This window comes from Pleurodeles waltl, chromosome 1_2, assembly GCF_031143425.1.
Source record: "Pleurodeles waltl isolate 20211129_DDA chromosome 1_2, aPleWal1.hap1.20221129, whole genome shotgun sequence".
Classification (NCBI taxonomy): domain Eukaryota; kingdom Metazoa; phylum Chordata; class Amphibia; order Caudata; family Salamandridae; genus Pleurodeles; species Pleurodeles waltl.
The window spans coordinates 1288366643-1288380648 of record NC_090437.1 but is presented as its reverse complement, the minus strand read 5'-3'; the positions used below and the strand labels follow the sequence as shown (position 1 = coordinate 1288380648).

General features: G+C 47.0%; 1 protein-coding gene across 1 annotated transcript in view; it reads left to right on the top strand.

The window, feature by feature from the left end:
* The window catches only part of GFRA4 (GDNF family receptor alpha 4), a 532351-nt gene that overhangs the window by 369393 nt on the left and 148952 nt on the right, over positions 1-14006 (top strand). The window lies entirely within an intron of this gene.

Below are 14006 nucleotides of genomic sequence, written 5' to 3'. Positions count from 1 at the left end.
AGCACAATAGCGTCTTTGCTACACCAACGTCCCAAATTTGGACTCTAGTGCTGCAAAGTGCAAGGAGGCCCATAGGTTACTATGGGAGTGTCATTTTAACGCCTGCTCTGAGCAGGTGTTAAAAGTTATGCCACAAATGGCACAGTGAAATCTTTTAAATTTCACCTTGTAGGAAGCTGGCCTGGTGTGTGGTGAGTACCTATGGTATTATCACCTTATACCAGGTATCCCCTTATTAGTGAAATGTAGGCAGTGTCTAGAAGCCAGGCTCTATAGAGGTAGCTGTGGATGAGCAGCCAAGGCTTATCTAGGAGACATGCAAAGCTTATGCAATACCACTGTAGTCACACAACACACATGAAAGAACCACACAGTATTACAAAAATAAAGGTACTTTATTTTAGTGGCACAAATACTAAATTATTAGATAGGCAATCCTCCAATAGGAGGTAAGAAAACTCACTATTGTATGTACAGTAGTAATCAGAAATAGGCATAAAAAGCAATAGAAAACAGCGAAAAGTCGTAGGCAATAATGAAGGCCTGGGGGTGACCAAACCATTTACTAAGAAAGTGGAATAAGAATGTTGGGTCCCCACCCAAGGAAGTGGAATCGGTAGAGGGGCGCTAGGGGAACTAGGAAACCCCAATGGTAAGTACCAGAGTGCCCCCCCCCCCTCCCTGCGACCAGGAAGAAAGGAGTAAGTTACTGGATTTTCCCTAAACTGCCAAAAGGACTGAAAATAAGGATGATGCAACACCCAGACAAGACTGCAAGAAACCAGCAGAGTGAGACCTGAAATAGAAGGGGACCAAGTCCAGCTCTCGTGGAAGTGTCTGGGTGTGGCAGGAGCCACTACCCACCTGTCTGGGGATGCAAGAGTTAGTCGACAGAGGAACGAAGATGGTCAGGAATGCCGCCCTGGAGTCGGTGAAGAGTTCCTGGAGCATGTAGACGATGTCCCACATGGGAGGAAGATTGCAGTCTGTCTGTGGCATGGAAAAGCCAGCAACAAGCCTTGGCAAAGGCAAGAGTCCTGTAGACAAAAAGTTCGGAGCTGGGGACCAGCAAGGACCAGGAGGACTCAATCCATTGGGGTGAGTCTAAGGGGACCCTCATCAGGGCAGAGAGTCCACAGAAGAAAAGGCAGCCCCCACAGAAGACGCATAGGCAAGGAGCCCAGGAGTCACAGAGAAGCCCATGAAGCATAACTGAAGAAGGTTCCCTCGCTGCAGGAGAAGCACGCAGAGGGCTGTCCTTCACAGGGAAGAGTGCTTGGCGCTGGGGCTACATGGAGCCTGAGATGCCAATAAGCCTTGGTAGCCCTAAGATACGAGATGCACAGGGGTAGTGTCCTGTTTGGGAAGGCACAGGCTTACCTTCACAAAGTTGGACAGCTGGTAGAGAGTACAAAAGGTACCACTCCAAACTACCACCCATGATGCATGATCCACGCAGCTCAGGATGAGAGGAAGGCCACACAGCCGGTCGTATTTGTAGTTGGTGCCTGCGGATGCAGGGGAATGACTCCTTCACTCCAAGGGAGATTCCTTCTTCCTTCTCATGCAGACTGAAGACTTGCCATCCTCAGAGGATGCACAGCCGGGGAAATGTTGTAGTTAATGCAAGGAGCCGGAGAAACAATGTTGCAGGGTGAAGCTGTCTCAGGAGCTGCATATTGTAGGTTCCTGTGAAGTCCAGTTGCGGTTCCAGTGGGCAGACGTCGAAGGAGACATTGCAGAGGGGTCCTGCTGGAATCTTGCAAGTTGAATCTGAGGACCCACCCAAGAGGGAGACCCTAAATAGCCCTGGAAGGGGGATTGATCACCTAGCCCGGGGGCCACTTATCAGGAGGGGGCTCTGACATCACCTGCCTGACCTAGCCAGTCAGATGCTCCCAGAGGCCTCTGGCCACCTTGGATTCAAGATGGCAGAATCAATGGACCTTCTGGAGGAGCTCTGGGCACCACCCCCGGGGTGGTGATCAACAGGGGAGTTGTCACTCCCCTTTCCACTGTCCAGTTTTGCGCCAGAGCAAGGACTGGAGGTACCTGAACCGGTGCAGACTGGTTTATGCAAGGAGGGCACCAAATGTGCCCTTCAATGAATACCAGTGGCTTGGGGAGGCTACCCCTCCCAAACCATTTAACACCTATTTCCAAAGGGAGAGAGTGTTACCCCCCTCTCACAAAGGAATTCTTTTGTTCTGCCTTTCTGGGTTTGAGCTGATCAAGCAGCAGGAGGACAGAAACCCATCTGAGGGGTGGCAGCATCATGGGCTGCCCGGAAAACCCCAGAAAGCTGGTAAGAGCAATGCTGGGGATCCTCTAAGGAGCCCCCAGAGTGCGTGAAATCATACAACCAATACTGGCAACAGTATTGGGGTATGATTACGACATGTTTGATGCCAAACATGCCTAGGTTGGGAGTTACCATTATGTAGCTGGACATATGTAGTGACCTATGTCCAGTACACATGTAAAATGGCGTCCCGCACTCACGAGGTCCTGGAAAATGTAGCTGGAGTCCGTGGGGGCACCTCTGCTCATGCAGAGGTGCCCTCACACACTGGTACCTGCACCCTGCATTCTGGGCTAGGAGGGCCTACCATAGGGGTGACTTAGAGTGACCTGGAGCAGTGATCTGTAGTGAAAGGGGTGCATGCACCCTTTCACGCAGGCTGCAATGGCAGGCCTGCAGGAACACTTTGCATGGGCTTCCCATGGGTGGCATAATATATGCTGCAGCCCATGGGGGACCCGTGGTGCCCCTAGGCCCTGGGTACCTGGGTACCATATACTAGGGACTTATAAGGGTCCACCAGTATGCCAAATGTGGGGTGTTTGTGATCCAAGCAACCAAGTTTAAAGGGAGAGAGCACAGTCCCTGGGGTCCTGGTTAGCAGGGTCCCAGTGCACACAGTCAAAACACAGTCATCAGGCAAAAAAGTGGGGGCAACCATGCTAAAAAGAGGGTACTTTCCTAAAGGTCTCTTAGTGTCGGAACTCCCCCCTTGCATATATCATACTTGGCGCAGGCATAATATGACACAAGGGGTTTACAAAGCGGTGCAATACATGCATTGCACCACTTTGTAAATATTGCACCACTTTGTAAATATGGCACAGCAGAAAAGTCACTTTAGCGCCGCCTTAGCATAAAGAAAATGACGCTATAACGGCGCAAAGGTGGCGCTAGGGGCTCTAAAATATGCCCCTTGATGTCTTCCACCCTCAGTTGTAGGAAGCCCTACTGCTTCCTTCGTCTTGCCTGGTGGTACTCCTAGCTGTGCTCTAGCTAACCTAGGTCTGAAGGATCAGGAAGGCAGCAGCAGGACAGAGATTGAGCAGGGCTCCCAGCTTTTCATCATCTGTGTTTCACTCCATACCTTCTCTTAAACGTACAGCAGCAAAGACAGAGCTGGTGATGAGTGTGTTGAGGGGGTTCTGTCGTGGGGGGACATAGTGCAATTAATATTGCTTCCACTCTTTAGGGCATTTTGGTGGGTAGGCACCCAGTGCTTAATTTGTAAATAAAAAGGTGCCGGTGCCCAAAGCTCTCCTCTGAAACATGCGGCTGCTGTAATTAAATGTGCGCACACGGAATACTGAGGCAGCGTAATCCTGAAGCCATCTCAGGCCTCTTTATTCCTTTTACAGCCACTCCCTGCCCCTTCAGCTAACTCTTGCAGCTTTCTGCTTTCTCCCTTTTTACGCGTTTTCTTTTTTCCTTCCTCTGTCTTTTCCATATGTGTCTGTTGCTCGCAGCAAATGCTTGAGGCAGAAGAATAAGCCCCACCCTCAAAAATAAGTGCCGGTGCTCAGTACCGGAAACAACAAGCACAAATTAAGAACTGTAGCTACCCATGCCAAGCCCTGGCAATCTTCACTCTCTACGCACATCTGCTGCACCAGCTATGGAGTCCGCGAACTCCATCGTGCCCAGACATAAAAGAAACTACATTTTGAAAAGTGAAACCTGATTCAGCAAGTAGCCGCAAAGCACCAGACAACGCCCAAATGTTCTCGTCTGTGAAATAAGCCACCTCCTTAGGGCTGGTGGAAATCTAATTTTACGGATTACGCTTGAGGAATTTTCAAATTCTGATGCTGGTGAACCTGAAGCCTGAGGGTTGATGAAGCAGAAAATGAAGGTTTTCATTTATTAGCGCTTAAACGTAGTGCTGCAATAATCATGTGTGACTTTAACCGAACAAATAAAGATTGTACGGGGACAAAATGTGCCCTCAGAGTAGTTTGCCAACATTTATAAGCGTGCTTTATATAACGTGATGTATTAGAATTGCACTAATCCAACATAATTATAGACGTGTGCTACGATTTGCTCGTTAGAAATGTTTTAGCTTAGCATGACTTAAATGGAGGCTTTGGCCTAGTTGCCTGGTCTCACGGTTTAGATGCTCGTATTTTTCCAATGTGCTAATAAACGTGTATTTTTGCTTGAAGCTGTACTTTTCCACTGAGATCGTTCACATGCTTATCTTAAGGTTTCGTGCCAGCCTGGCATATTTTTCTCCTTACTCCAAGGTCGATCTGCAGGTGCGGACAATGGAAGCTCTGAAAGTGAGTTAATTGGTATAAAATGTTGCAACTTGCGTACCCATCTCCAAGGATAATGTATGCTTAAGTAAAAGCTTGAGAACTGTCGTTTTTGATTGGACAATTTGAAGTCAACCTATGAACCCTCCAACGGAAGACCCTACTGGATTTGAACTGTTGTCTATTCAAACCAGGTGCACGAGAAGAAAGTAGCTATTATCCGCCATTATTGCGGTTACCAGCCATTACAGCCATTATTTGGACATCCCGCCATTTTGTAGACTTTGCAGCTATTATGGCCCACTTTGCTGCGACGCCATTTTGAGAGACTTTGATTCTTTCTCTAATCGAGAGAAAGAGATTCTAAATGATTCTTGCCCTAGAGACTTTAACTTTGATCCCTTTGCATGAAGTAGTAGTTTTACCTTGCCGCCGTGAGGCAATTGCCCCGTCCACCCCTGCCCCTTTGCCCCGTCTTTGCCCCGTCCCATGCCGGTCGAAACGGTACCAATGCTGATCGAGAAACGGTACCTGTGAGACGAAGACTTCCTTGTATGCTGATCGTAATTGGTAAATATGAAAGGAAATTGTACAATTGCATTGTGTTTCCTTTAGGTAACCAACTGCTGATTTTGAGCCCTAGCTAGGAGTTTTCTAAATTTATGTTGCTAAATTGTTTTCGCATGAAGCCCCACATGCCGATGCTAATTTGAGGATTCCTTTTGTTGCATGATGCAATTTGAGACCTTGTTATGCTGACTAAATGTATGCAATTAGTTCGTTACAGATTATCGTATTAGTGCTTTGCATTGCCATTATCGAATGCCTTGTGATCCAAATGCTACATAGATTGCACCTGTTTCGCCGTTATGGACAGCTATTAATGTTCATTTATGTTTATCATTTGGTGTTGATACACATCTATATCGTGCTAGCTTTGTTAATATAGGGAAATAAATTTACTAACTTTGAATAAACTGGTGTGGTTATTCCTGACTGAAAGGTCAGGGTTTGCCGAAATGTATTCTGGATTAATTGTTAAGTGTTATGTTGATCAAGGTATTGCTTATGTTCGTTATTGATTATTGATTTGATTAATTTGACCGATATAGCGTACGGAGAGTCCCACTTAGCCAAAAGATTCATCGGCCTAAAGAGCGTCCGAATACAGGTAAATTATTAGTATGGAACGCTCTATCAGGGTCGTTTAATGGGCCCAACTATTATAGCTGAAGTAGGGAATCCTGCAAATGCTCCTGCAAAGTTGTTCAAGAATCTGCGAACAGCAGTAGGAATGTGTCACATCCCTGATTTATTTCCCCATTTTTGTTTACTGATTTGTTTTTATTTAGGTGTGCTGTAATTACTGTGTTAGGCGACTTGACGCACTCGCTGCGTTTGTACTTTATAATGTGAAGGCTGTGCATATTCAGCCGTTCTACAAATTGTGATTCAACACTGCATTGTGCGGCTGTGCTCCTCCATAATCTGTGCGCCAGCCCTGCAGCGCCATAGGGGATAAATGTATATCCAGAAGTGCTTAAAATGGCTGCCTGCATCTCACACGGATTTGCCTGCATTGTGCATCAGACTGACCCCCGTCTCGCGAGACTTCCAGCCCCTTGGGCGCCACTTCTCTAAACTATGGTCTAACTCAAGGGTACTCGCAAACATTTTCCCAGGGGCCAAAAAGTACGCTCTGTGATGTAACCGAGGGCCGCATTGATGTTAGCGGGGTGGTGGTCAGGAGGGTGGGTCTGGTGGTGAGATGGATGTAGGGAAAGCGAAGCATATACAGCTAATGACTCAACTGCTCCTAGAAAACCTGCCATCAATCCCGGCTTCCCCACTGTACCAAATAGTATGATCCTGGGCAATTGTTTTATTTCACTTTCCCTCCTTTTTTAGGGTCGAGCCTGCGTTGCATGCGCTCGCGCATGCGTATCGCAGCAAGACGCTTTAGGTATTAGAAAAGGGCTCGGAGCCCTGTCGACGTCACGTCAGTGTTTTTCATTGGTTCGTGGGCTTGCCTGATAAAATCTGCTTGCTTTCATTAGTCGAAGGCATATATACGTCATGCCTTTTCGGTGGCTAGCCCTCCTCGAGCGCATCGACCAAGTACAGAAACCATGCGAGGCTCGCTGTTTTCTGTCCGGCTCGTGGACTACTTTTTCTCTATTTTACTAGCGCGATTTCGCTTGGCAGAAGTCGAGCGCTTTTCACAGTTAATTTCACTTTTTCGTGTTACGTACATAAAAGCACTTTTGCCGATAGATGGAAAGTCGGGTTACAACGCGATCAGCTCTAACATGAGCAAACGCGAGACCCGTTGCATTGCAAATGCTTGTCTTTAGTATCACATATATGAAGACCTCGAAATACATAACTTCAGGATGTGCGCTGTACAAAACCTTCTCCTGTGTTTGATGTAATAAATATAATGTTGTTCATGTATACAATGAACCGAGGCCACCCAAAGAGTGCACATAACTGACTTGCCTCTTTAGTTCACTATTGGCATTGTTGTCTGGGTGGGGGGAGAATATATGATTCTAAATCTATGTATGAAAACTAGCACTTTTAAAATAATACGTTTCAATGCACTGATATAATCTAATGTACTAAAGTGAAAAGTTTCTGAATGTTAATAAACTTTATCATATTTTTAAACTTTTGCTGCAGGATGTCTTTAAAAATGAAGGTGTTTCTAATGTTACACGTGCCGGTCTCTCTAGTTACTTCCTTTATTTAAAACCAGTTAATCTTTAAATAAATGCTTGCCTGTTTATTTAATGTCTTTTGTGTGCTGTTTCTCAGTGCTGCTGTTGTCCTGGGGCCGCATGTAAAGGTCAAGAGGGCCACATGCGCCCCCGGACTGTACTTTGAGTATCCATGGTCTAACTAGAGCAGGGGTTTGAGGATTCCTGGTGGGCATGAAGCAAGCAGAAGTCTCTGCCGGGCCTCCCCACGGGGAACCTAACGTCAGAAAAGGGTAAGCGTCTAAGACGAGGAGACAGGAGTATTATTGGGATGGAAAAGTCCTCTGCATGATAAAAGACGTATACCCCTGAGTGCCCAAATGTATTGTTATCTGCATCCCTAATGCAGATTTTTTGTTGTCACAGACAAACACGGATCATGAGTGTGTGCCATGGCATAGGCCTGTCTCACGACTGCCGTCCTGTTGGGCAGGGATGGGCACCCAAATCGCTATCTTCATAGTGGTTGAAGACTTCTGCCTTCACCAGCTGTTAAGCAGTACATGCGTAGTGGTGACGGCACACTGTGTAGTGATCAGTACAAGTGAACAGGTCCCTTTGACCCTGTGTCACCGGAGCAAGGCCTACAGGCTCACTCACGTCTTTAAGAGTTCGACTGCTGTGCGGTTAGTTCACCCTTGGCATACATCAGATGTAGGTAAAGCTCCGTGCAGTGCAGGAGTGGTGACTGCGCTGGATTTATGTGTCCTTGACAAGGGTACAGTACTGGGATAGACCAGTGCTGTGCAGTACATGTATGTTTAATGCATGTCCGCCTGAGAGGAATATAGTACATGAGGGATGTGGTGCTGTGCAGCACGTGCAAAATTGAAATAAGTACTGGGTGTATGTGTGCTTGCGAGGAGCACAGTAGATGAAGGGTGAAGTATGCATCACCTGGCAGTGTGTGTTTGCAAATAACACACCTTGGCACAATGCAGGAAGGACACAGTACTGAGCAGTGCACACAGAGTGATTTTGTGTGCTGGATGTATGTGCGCCTGGCGTGGCACAGTACTTGCAGGTAACAGGTCTGGACAGTATGTGTGCTGTTTATATACACTGAATGCAAGTGTGCCTGCAATCGTACATTACATGGACGACCCTGGGTTCCATTTTGGGAGGCCCAGGCCTGCCTAGGAGTTTGCTTATTGCTGGATTCCTATGAACTCGGTGGGACACACTGGAGGAAGGGAGAGAGACAGAGATTCCCAATGTACACTTCAAAGGCGTGTTCTTTGTTTTAGTGATGGATCACAAGGGTTCTGCAAACATCTCAGGAAGAAGATAGAGAGAGAGAGACAAGTGTACACTTCAAAAGAACCAGAGCCCCAACATAAAATTTCAAAGACCCAGACCCTAAATCGCATTTGTTGTTGGAAATAGACTATATGAAGGGGAGGTTAAGAGCAGAAGCTCTGCAAGACTTCTGCCTATGACCAGGACAGGGATACAAGGTGTTCTAATCTCCCTGCTGGGTGAGGAGACATCGCCCAGGGAAACCAAGACCACCTGCTGTGGAACATGGAGTGCCAGCATGCTTGCCAAGACCAGTGTGCCCTGTGAGGAAGAGAAGAGCATTGGAGGAAGCAAGGTCCAGTGAGTAGCCCAGAGAGGACTCCCTGTACGAGGCGTGGGGGAGACAGCTGTGGACTGATTAGGTCTTTGGCCATGTGCAGGAGTGATTCGGCGGCCCCCGTATGCCAAGAGAGGGCTACCATGGTCTGAGCTGTGTATCAAGAGTTATGCGGGGAGCACCAAGCCTCTTTGAGGTGATCACTCCTATGCCTAGAAGGGACTGTGCCAACAAAGAGCCAGGACTTGTGTGAGTCTTAGCGGGTTCCCTGTATGCCAGGAGCAGCCGCCATGGTATCGATGATTGCACAGGAGAGGTCTATGCCCTGCCAGCAGGTATCCCGGCAACCTCACATCCCAGGAGAGTCTTCTGGTGCAGAGTTTTACCAAGTTCAGGCTGCTTCCCAGAAAAATTGAAGCTGTGAACTGTGGATCAAAATTGTGCACTGAGACCTGCCCCCTAACTGACTCCGTGGACCCCGGAGGATGCAGTGGGAACTTCCCTCTATAGCTAGGATCCAGTCAGGAGCACGGAGACCAATTTCCTCCCCCCATGTGGGAAAATTTTACTTATCGTGCCAGCAGAGCCTGAGAACACCTCCGATCGTTGTTGAGTCCAGCAGTGCTGCTCAGGTGAGAGCTTGCACCTGCCGGTGCTGCTGCATATACAAGCTGAAAGCAGCCTGATTCCTCCAAAAAGGACCAAAGCTTGCAAGAAAGCGCGTTCAGGGCACCCACTGAATGCCTATGTGCTGCTGGACCACTTAAGACTTGAAACGGGCCTGGCAGGCCCCGGGGATCTCGCTGCTCAAGGTCCTTCAGCACCATACACTCTTTTGACATTTTCCTGAGCGTTCCCTTCATGCAGTCACCAGTGAATGGACAATAACCCAGACCACTTTGTAAGGAAGAGGGTGGGACAGGGATTTGCAAAATTAAACACTGAGCCCCCAACCTTAAGTGTACTTTCTTGTTGCTTATGAATGTTGTTATATCTTTGAATGTGTAGAATTAGAAATAAAATACTTGTTTTGCATGTAAAAGCAAGTATTTGACTGGACAATGATTTATTGATATCACTGAGTGCACTTTGAGTTATAAGTTGTGTTCACTAAACTGTATCTACATCCCCCCCTCAAGGAGCCTTTGACTGCTCGTCCACCCCTACCATTGAGAAGGGGTACTTGGCCCAGTTGGTCAGGATCCATGCTAGGTCAGGAGTAAAAAGCCTCAACCCCCATGCCCAGTAGCCCCTGCGTGCCCAGTGACCCTCTGAAAGGGGTTCTGACAATTGGTGGAAAGCAGTGGGATGCCTAACGTTTTGGAGTCAAAGATACAGACGTGGCATCGGCCATTTCCAACTTGTCCCAGTTCTGCAATATGTCCATTTTTTTGCTTCAGGTGACATGCATAGGCATTGAAGGACACAGGGCTGGGAATTGACCTTAGCACCATATCCATAGATCAGATGAAGGATTTATGTAGGGGCAGAAAGTGAAGGATTACCAGGAGTAGGGACAGAGAGGTCCTTGCTAATTTCATTAGGGACCAGTTTGAGAATGGGACTAGGCTGTTGTTGGCTTTGGGGGAGAACCATAGTGGGTACCCAGGAAGAGAGCACCATGGATCCATACTCTAGGATCCCCTTTGCACAGATATATCCCAAACCCACGGTGACTAATGCATTTTGCAGAGTTTCACCAGTACCCTCATTACCTTTACTTTCTGGAATACCTTGGGTGTGTATACCACCTTTAGGGCTACATGTACCAAACTTTGGTTTTGCGACTCGCAATTTGCAAGTCGCAAAACTGTATGTTGTATAGTGTCAATGACACTATTTGCGACTCGCAAGGGGGTCGCAAATGCCCACCCCATGACTATTCATGAGGTAGGTCGCAATTGGCGACCCCCTTGAAAATGGCGGCTCTCACAGGGATGGTGGCCTGCTGGAGACAGCAGACCACCATGTCTGTGACTGCTTTTAAATAAAGCAGTTTTTTTTTTTAAATGCAGCCCGTTTTCCTTAAAGGAAAATGAGATGCATTTCAAAGACAAAAAATGAAACTTTTTCGTTTCATTTTTTCAGAGCAGGCAGTGGTCCATAGGACCACTGCCTGCTCTGAAAAAATGTTTTTCTGAAATTCACAAAGGGGAAGGGGTCCCATGGGGACCCCTTCCTGTTTGTGAATGGGATTTGCGACCGCATTCGCGGTCACAAAACAATCATACATGGGCCTGCGAGTCACAATTAGGAAGGGAACACCCCTTCCTAATTGCGACTCGCAATCCCTTTTTGCGATTCAGTAAATAGTTTACCGAATCACTAAAATGGTTTGGTACATGTCAAAGTGCATTTTGCACGTCGCAAACGGCCCGATTCGCCGTTTGCGCCGTGCAAAATGGTACGTACATGTGGCCCTTAATTTCTAGGGTACCACTGTCACCACTTCCAGCAATAAATCCCTTTGTCGGGTTAAGTCTAGCAGAAACCCTGAAAATGCAGTTTGCCCTTCAGAAAGCTAGGTCTGAGGACTTTGAAAAGGACAGAGATGTTGAGTGGGAGAAGCCAAGACAAGCTCACTGAGATGAGAGGAGGAGGAGGAGGAGAGACAGGAGGAATGGGCCCAGGAAGAGGAATTGTGAGAGAGAAAGAGAGAGAGAGGAGAAACAGAAAGAAGTGGAAGAGAAACAGAAGGATAATAGAAGAGAGCTAAGAAAAGAGCGCTGGATAGGGAAAAGATAGCCCTTGAGAGAAAGAAAATTAGGATTGCAGCAATGACAACTCCATGAGGGATAAATGACTCTACATCCAGTTAAGGCCAGGTGGTGGCCAAGGTTTTAAAAGATCTTGTGCATGTGTATGTGGAAGGTCAGGATGTTTTGAAATGGCTTTTGAGCTTTGAGGTCACCTGTAAGGCACAGGTTTTAAATGAGATGTCTAAAGCAGCTGCCTAAACGGGGCGCATGCTATTGGAGGGGACAGCTATCATTGAGAGGATGACTGTCGCAGATCAAATGGTCTATGAGCGAATGAACAAGCTCTCAGGTGATTTGGGCTGAGGCAAGTTGGATTCATGGTGTATTGCATGATTGGAATTAGTGGATAAGTGTAATGGATACCAAGGAGTTTCAGTCCCTTAACCAGTTGATGGTAGCAGAGCAATTCAAGGAGGAGTGCTCTACCTCACTTATGCAATACCATTCTCATCTGACAGGGCGTATCCAACAAAACCTGTAGTGTTAAGTGATAAGTGGTTCCATTACAGAGTTCACAAAGGGCTAAAGCAGCACAGTTCTAAGCCAAAGATAAGAAGAATTCTCCACAGACAGGTTCCATACTGGGGATAAGTGCCAGGGTAATTCCCATGAAACTAGACATGGGCCCAGGAAACATGGGAAGGATAATAGTGTGTCTAGGAAGGAGCATCATAAGAAGGGAGGCACGGAAGATCTTCTAAGTTCAAGGTGGTGATTTGTTTTAAGTGTCCCAAGGTGGAACATTTTAAAAGATTATCAAAAGAAGGAACTTGGCAGAGCAACACCTGTGACAGCAAGCAGGGACTGGTTGCGCTCAACCTAGCAGCTATGGAAATCTGGGAAAGTGACCTAGATGGTCTGAAGCACATTCATCCTAACAGAATTGGAGGTTTGCAGGACATCAGTATCAATGTGAGGAAAGTGCCTGCCCTGGGGGATACTGGAGCCTTCCGCACTATGCAGAGAGGAATACCTTAAGCTTGAGGAGATACTACCTGGAAATTCCTGTCATTACTAGTCCACAAATTACTCTTACCATTACACTTAGAGGTTTGAAAAGCCCAGAATAGGTTGGACCCTCTGTTCTGCTGGACAGGGATGCACGGAGATACAGAGAGTTTCTGTAGAACCTTTTCCTCTTACCAAATGAATGGTAAGACTGGAGTTAGGACTAAGGCATTGTCAATGCCTCTACCAGTCACAGATGTTCCATTTGAGCAGGTGGTAATAGACATAGTTCATCCATTCAACCCCCCTTCACAGGCAGGCAACAGGTATATCTTACTTGTGGTGGATCATGCCACCAGGTACTCTGAAACTGTACCTCTTAGGAGTATGACTTCAAAGGTGGTAGTCAGAGCTCTCCTAAAGATCTTTTATTAGAATTGGATTTCTAAGAACGGTAGTTTCTGACTGGGGAACACATTTCATCTCTTCTTATATAAGAGAGATGTGAGAGCAAGCTGGTGTGACATACCACTTCTCCATGGCATACCACCCAGAAACAAATGGTTTAGTGGAGAGGTTTAATAAAACACTGAAGGGCATGATAGAACCTCTGCCAGAGAACCTCAGGAGGAAGTGGGATTGCCTCCTGCCATGTCTCTTATTTGCCTACTGAGAGATTCCCCAGAAAGGAGTAGGATTCAGTCCCTTTGATTTCCTGTAAGGACACTCAGTACACAGTCTACTTGCCTTGTTTAGAGAAGAGTAGTAAGGAACCTCAGAGTCTTCACAGAAGGATGTGGTGAACTATGGCATTGGCCCCAGAAAGTTGATGACACAATACATGACTCAGGCAAAGAAAACCTTGAGGTTAGCCAAGAGCTGATGAAGGAATGGTACGACTAGAAAGTTATGCTGACTGGGTATCAGGAAGGCCAGGGGGTGTTGGTGTTAGAGCCTATTTGTCTAAGGGCTTTGGAAAACAAATGGTGTGGGCCATACAAACTAGTTCAGAAAGTGTCTGATGTAAACTACTTGGTGAAAACAGGTGTCACAAGGGAATTCAAGCGGGTGCTCCATGTGAACAGGCTGAAGCGCCACCTCCAGAGAGGCTACACAGTGAATGTCATGGCTTTGGCAGAAAAAGTGGAGGAAGGCAGTGAACCTCTTCTTGTCGTTCTGCATAGGGTACTTGAAGGATGGCACAGTGGAAGGGGGCAGTTAGTCCCTGAGTTAAAGCCTGAGCAGCAGAGTGAGTGTAGAGATGGTGTGGGCCATACAAAGTAGTTCAGAAAGTGTCTTAGGTAAACTACGGGGTGGAAAGAAGTGTCACAAGGGAATTTAAGAGGGTGCTCCGTGCGAACAAGCTGAAGCTCTACCCCTGGAGAGAGTACACAGTGAATGTCA